General features: G+C 36.1%; 1 non-coding gene across 1 annotated transcript; it reads left to right on the plus strand.

Moving 5' to 3' along the window:
• The first annotated feature begins 3720 nt into the window (after positions 1-3720).
• On the plus strand, positions 3721-3828 carry LOC122151517. The gene has a single exon (XR_006164187.1). It is a non-coding gene; the product is annotated as a U6 spliceosomal RNA (small nuclear RNA).
• The last annotated feature ends 2843 nt before the right edge of the window (positions 3829-6671 follow it).

The raw sequence follows: 6671 nt of genomic DNA on the forward strand, positions 1-6671 counted from the left end.
AATAAGACTAAGTCCTAATTTTTTTTTTTTTTTTTTTTTTGCAGAAACCACACAGGTGAGAAGACAATGAAAGGATATATATATAAAACCCTGAAAAGGAAAAAAAAAAAAATTGCCAACCAAAATTATATATCCAGCAAAACTGTCTTTCACATATGGCAAAATTAGGACATTCTAGATAAACTGAAACTAAGGGAATTTGTAAATACCAGACCAACACTACAAAAAATGCTAAAAGGAGTCCTTCAGACAGAAAAAGTACACATAACAACATAACCCAGAAACCAACCCAGACACAGAAGTATCCAAAGTAAAATAAGTTTACAAGACTGGAAACAGGGAACCAAAGACATTGATTTCTAAATGAAGACAATTACAAAACAAACAGAGGGAATAAATAGTGTAGTTACAGAACTTCCAGATGGAGAAATAGTCAAGATGATTTCAAGATAGAATGGACTACTTTAAACTTGAAAATAAAATAATAAATTAGAGGGTAACCTCAAAGAAAATAAATAAACCTTCTCATCAAAATAAAAAGAAGGAAAGGCACAAATATTTAGCAGATACCAAAATCATAGCAACAAAGGAAAAGATTTAAAAAAATCATAAACAAAATGAACTCAGTACAGAAAATTATATGTACCACAGAAATCAGCAACAACATACACACACATATGAACACATAAGAAAAATGACAGCAATAAATTAGTACTTGATGATAATCAAATGGATTAAATGCACCAATCAAGAGAGGGAAGGTTGCACTACTGATCCATCAATAACGCTGTCTACAAGAGACTTACCTTAGATGAAAAGAAAACAAATAGACTGAAAAATAAAGAATGAATAAATAAATATCAAGTCAAAAAAGAGCAAGAGTGCAACATCAATTTCTGATAAAATAGTCTTCAAGACAAAAACCACTATAAAAGAAAAGGAAAGACATTATATAATGAGTAAAGGATCAATTCAACAAGAGCACATAACCATAATAAATATCTATGTACTAAATGAAAGAACCCCAAAATAAAAAAAATAAATAAACTTTAACAGACTTGAAAAGAGAAATAGACAACTCCACAATCACATTGTTGTTGTTTTTGCTGCTGTTACATGCCATCGAGTCAGACCTGACTCATAGCAACCCTTCCTTTGGTTTCCAAGGCAGTATCACTATGGAAGTAGATTGCCCAACCTTCCTTCCGAGGAGTGGCTGGTGGGTATGAACCATCAGCCTTCTGGTTAGCAGTCAAGTGCCTTAGGCACTAAGCTACCAGAGCTCCACACAATAGTACTAGGAGACATTAATAATCACATTCAATGAAGAACAGAGGATGAGAAAGAAACTGAACAAAGACACAAGAGAACCAAACAATGCAATCAACCAACTTCAACTTATAGACATCTACAGAGCACTTCACCCAACAACAGTGCAAAACACCTTCTTTTCCAGTGCTCAGGGGACATTCTGCAGAAGAGATCATATGTTAGCCCACAAAACAAGGCTCAATAAATTGAAAAACATTGAAATACTGCAAAGCATCTTCTCAGATCACAGTGCTATAAAATTAGAAATCAACAACAGGAAAATTAGGGGGGGAAACAAACAAATACATGGAAACTGAATAACAATATCCTTAAAAACTAGTATGTAATAGGAAAAAAAAAAACCTCCTTGAATCAAATGAGAATGAAAACATAATATACCAAATCTTAAGAACACAGCAAAAATAGAAAAATTGCACAGAATGTAATTTATAAGATTAAATGCACACATCAAAAAAGAAGAAAGAGCCAAAATCAACATCTTAACCAAACATATCCAACAATTAGAGAAAGAGCAGCAAAAAAGCCTGCAATAACTAAAAAAAGAAATAATAAAGATTTGAGCAGAAATACATGAAACAGAAAACCAATAGAAAGAATCAACAAGACTAGAAGTTGGTTCTTTGAAAAGATTAATAAAATCAACAAACCACTGGCAAATTTAAAAAAAGAAGGAGTAGGATATGCAAATAATATAAGAAATGAAATGGGCCCCATCACAAAAGATCCACCTGAAATAATCAGGATAATATCAGGATACTATGAAGAACTGTATTCCATCAAATTTGAAAACCTAGAAGATATAGACCAATATCTAGAAACACATGACCTAACTAAACTAACACAGACTGAGGTAGAAAATTTGAACAGACTCATAACAAAAGAAGAAATTGAACAGGACATGAAAAACTACCAACTAAAATAAGTCCTGGCCCACAAGGTGTTTGAAGAAGAACTGACACTTATCCAACTCAAAATATTCTGTAACAGAAAAGGATGTAACATTCCAAAACTCATTTTATGAAGCAAGCATAACCCTGATACCAAACCAAGGCAAAAACATCACTAAACAGAAAAATTACAGACCAATATCCCTCATGGATAGATACAAAAATCTTCAACAAAATCCTAGCCAACAGAATCCAACACTGTCAAAAAAATATACACTATGACCAAGTGGAATTCATACCAGGTATGCGAGGATGGTTCAACATTAGAAAAACAATCAATATAATCTATCATATAAATAAAACAAAGGAAAAGAACCACATTATTATGTCAATTGATACAAAAAAGGCATTTGGTAAAATCCAACACCTGTTACTAATAAAAACTTCCATGAAAACAGGACTAGAAAGAAAATGATTCAACGTAATAAAGGACATATATGCCAAACCAGCAGCCATCATTATTCTCAATGGAGAGAAATTTACTCAAAGTATTCCCCCTTGTGAACAGGAACCAGACAGGGGTGCCCGCTATCACTACTTTAATTTAATGTCATATTGTAAGTTCTTGACAGGGTAATAAGGCAAGAAAGAGAAATAAAAGACATCCAAAATGACAAAGAAGTAAAACTATCTCTATTTGCAGATGGTATGATTCTATACTTGGAAAAACTGGGAGACTTAGCAAGAAAACTATTGGAACTAATTGAATGTTCATCAAAAAACAGGTACAAGATCAACATACAAAAAATCCGTTGGATTCTTCTAAATCAACAAAGAGATACCTGAAAAAGAAATAAGGAAATCAATACCATTTAAAATAGCTAACAAAAGACAAAATAACTTAGGAATAAATCTTACCAGGGATCAAAAGACCTATACAAAGAAAACTATAAAGCATGACTATAAGAAACTATAAAAACCTAGGATCTCTGGTGGTGTAGTGCCTAAGGCATTTGACTGCTAACCAGAAGGCTGGCAGTTCAAACCCACCAGCCACTCGTCGGAAGGAAGCTTGGAAAATCTACTTCTGTAGTGATACCACCTTGGAAACTCAAGGAGGGGTCATTATGAGTTGGATCCAACTCGATGGCACATAGATAAATGGAACAGCACTGAGAATCCAGAAATAGATCCATCCAACTATAGACAGCTGATCTTTGACAAAAGGTGTTTTTTTTTTTTTTTTTTTTTACATGACTGGAAGAACCAACGATGCTCATGGATAAGAAGACTGAACACTGTGTAAATGTCAACACTACCCAAAGCAATCTATAGATTCAATGTAATCCTGATCCAAATTCCATCAACATTCTTTAAGGACATAGAAAACCAATCATCAATTTTGTATAGAAACAAAAGAGAGTTCAGATATGCAAAGCACTACTGAAGAAGAACAAAGTATGAGGTATTACACTCTCCAATCTCAAGAAGTACTACACAGGTGCTTGCTTCGGCAGCACATATACTAAAAATTGGAACAATACAGAGAAGATTAGCATGGCCCCTGTGCAAAGATCACATGCAAATTCATGAAGTGTTCCATATTTTTGAGACAAAGTATACGTGAACTGCTGTATGGAAAGTGAATTTGCTCTGTAAATCTCCGAAATCACGAAAAAAAAAAAAAAAAAAAAGAAGTACTACACAGTCACTGTAGTCAAAACAGCCTGGTATTGGTACAATAACGGACACATAGATAAGTGGAATAGCACTGAGAGTCCAGAAATAGATCCATCCAACTACAGACAGCTGATCTTTAACAAAAGGCCAAAACTTATTAAGTGGGGAAGAATCTTTTTACCAAACAGTGCTAGCAAAACTAGATAAACATTTCCAGAAAAATGAAACAAGATCCATACCTTACACCATACACAAAAACGAAGTCAAGATAGATCATAGGCTTAAAGGTAAAACTTAAAAGTTCATCAAAGAAAAATATGAGCAAACTTAAGGTCCCTAAGTTATGGCATAAATAGACCATGAATAATCACCCAAAATCCACAAACAGCAGAAGACAAACTAGATCACTGGGATTTTCTTAAAATATAAATTCTAATGTGCATCAAAAGACTTCTCCACAAGAGTAAAAGGAGAACCTATAGATTGGGAAAAAACGTTTGGCAATGACATATACAACAACCGATTTATCTCTAAAATTTGTAGAAACTTTGATACCTCAACATCAAAAACACAAACAATCCAATTATAAAATGGGCTGTGGTCATGAACAGGCACTTCTCCAAAGAAGATATTCAGGTGGCCAACAAACACATAAAGAAATACTCATGATCATTAGTCCTTTGACAGAAGCAAAAAAAACCAAAAAATAGAGATACCATCTCATCTTAATAATGATAATAAAGCACAACAAGACAGAAAACAAATACTAATGAGGCTATGGAAAGATTGGAACTCTCATATACTGCTGGTGGGAATGTAAAATTATATAATCTCTGTGGAATACAGTGTCTTGGTTCTCTAGTGCTGCTATAACAGAAATACCACAAGAAGATGGCTTTAAGAAAGAAGAATTTATTCTCCCACAGTTTAGGATGCTAGAAGTCTGAGTTTACAGTGCCAGATCTAGAGGCTAAGTGAAGGCCCCTCTCCTTGGGCTTCTGCTTTGCCTCTTGTTCTAGGTCCACCAGAGCTGGAGGCTTTTTCTTACTCATGCACTTTCTGGCTGCTGAGACTGATCAACCCAAGATTGACAGGTAAAATGGCAAAATCGGAGGGTTAGCAGGCAACCAGCAGGACAAGACTTGGCCAAATGCAGGGTTCAGATGTGCCAAAAATGTAGAGACTTTTCTCAAAGCTTCTCTTTACATACTGGAAGCAGGCCCCACCCTAAAGGCAACTACTCAGCAGCTCACAGCAAATTCCATCATGGAGGTGATTGTAATCTGATCCTGGGAAATAGCTATATCCCACTGCCCAGCCACTCAAAACCATGGTCCAGCCAAGTTGACACACAACCTTTACTACCACAAACACTTCCCTTGAACTTTCTTGTTGTTGTTGTTCGGTGCAGTTGAGTCACTCTGATTCATTGTGACCCTATGCACAGCAGAATGAAACACTGCCTGGTCCAGTGCCAGCCTCACGATCCTTGCTATACCTGAGTCCATCATTGCAGCCATTCATTGAGGGCCTTCCCCTCCTTTATTGACTCTCCACTTTTCCAAGCATGATATCCTTCTCCAGGGAATGGTTCCTTCTGACAACCTGACCAAAGTAGGTGAGACAAAGTCAGCCATTCTCGCTTCCAAGGAGCATCCAGTTGCACTTCCTGCAGGACAGATTTGTTATTTTACCAGACTATGGTACTCTTAGCATTCTTCTCCAGCACCACAACTCAAAAGCATCAACTCTTCTTTGGTCTTCCTTATTCATTTTCCAGCTCTCACATGCATAAGAGGTGATTGAAAATACTATGGCTTGGGTTAGGTGCACCTTAGTCTTCAAGAAGACATCTTTGCTCTTTATCACTTGAAAGAGTTCCTTTGCAGCAGATTTGCCCAATGTAAAAAATTGTCTGCTGCTTCCATTGGTGTTGATTGTAGAGCCAAGTAAAATGAAATCATTGACAACTTCAATCTTTTCTCCATCCACTGTGAAGATGTTTATTATGCTAGTTGTATGAAGATTTTTGTTTTCTTTATATTAAGCAGTAATCCATACGGCAGACTGTAGTCTTTAAACTTCATCAGTAAGTGCTTCAAGTCATCCTCACTTTCAGCAAGCAAAGTTGTGCCATCTATGTATAGCAGGTTGTTAATGAGTCTTCCTCTAATCCTGATGCCATGTTCTTCTTCATATAATCCAGCTTCTCAGATTATTTGCTCAGCATACAAATTGAAGGACACAATCTTGATGCACTCTCTTCTTCATTTTGAACCATGCAGTATCTCCTTGTTCTGTTCAATTGACTGCCTCCTATGTACTGGTTCCTGATGAGCACAGTGAATTGTTCTGGAATTCCGATTCTTCTCAATGATAACCACAATTTGTTATGATCTACACAATTGAATTTGAATAGTCAATAAAACACAAGAAAACATTTTTCTTAATTCTGTACCAGACATTTTTTTGGGGGGGCGGGGATTTGGGTGAAGATTTACAGAGAAAATTCACTTTCCATACAGCAGTTCACATACACTTTGTCTCATGATATTGACCACAGTTTACCACAATGCAACAGCTCACCATAGTTACCTCTTCTCAGTGTCCATTCCTCCATGCACTCCTGCCCCCTGAGCTGTCTCCCTGTGCATAAGCAGCTCTTCTTTCTCCCATGATTGTTCTCCCCAAGGAGTGTAACTACTTGAGGTAAATGTTCAACTCATATGCCTGTCTTTTGTTTGGCTGGAAGCCACAGGTGTGGGTTCAATT

This window comes from Orycteropus afer, unplaced genomic scaffold, assembly GCF_000298275.1.
Source record: "Orycteropus afer afer isolate SDZICR_OR568_19922 unplaced genomic scaffold, OryAfe1.0 scaffold00512, whole genome shotgun sequence".
NCBI lineage: Eukaryota > Metazoa > Chordata > Mammalia > Tubulidentata > Orycteropodidae > Orycteropus > Orycteropus afer.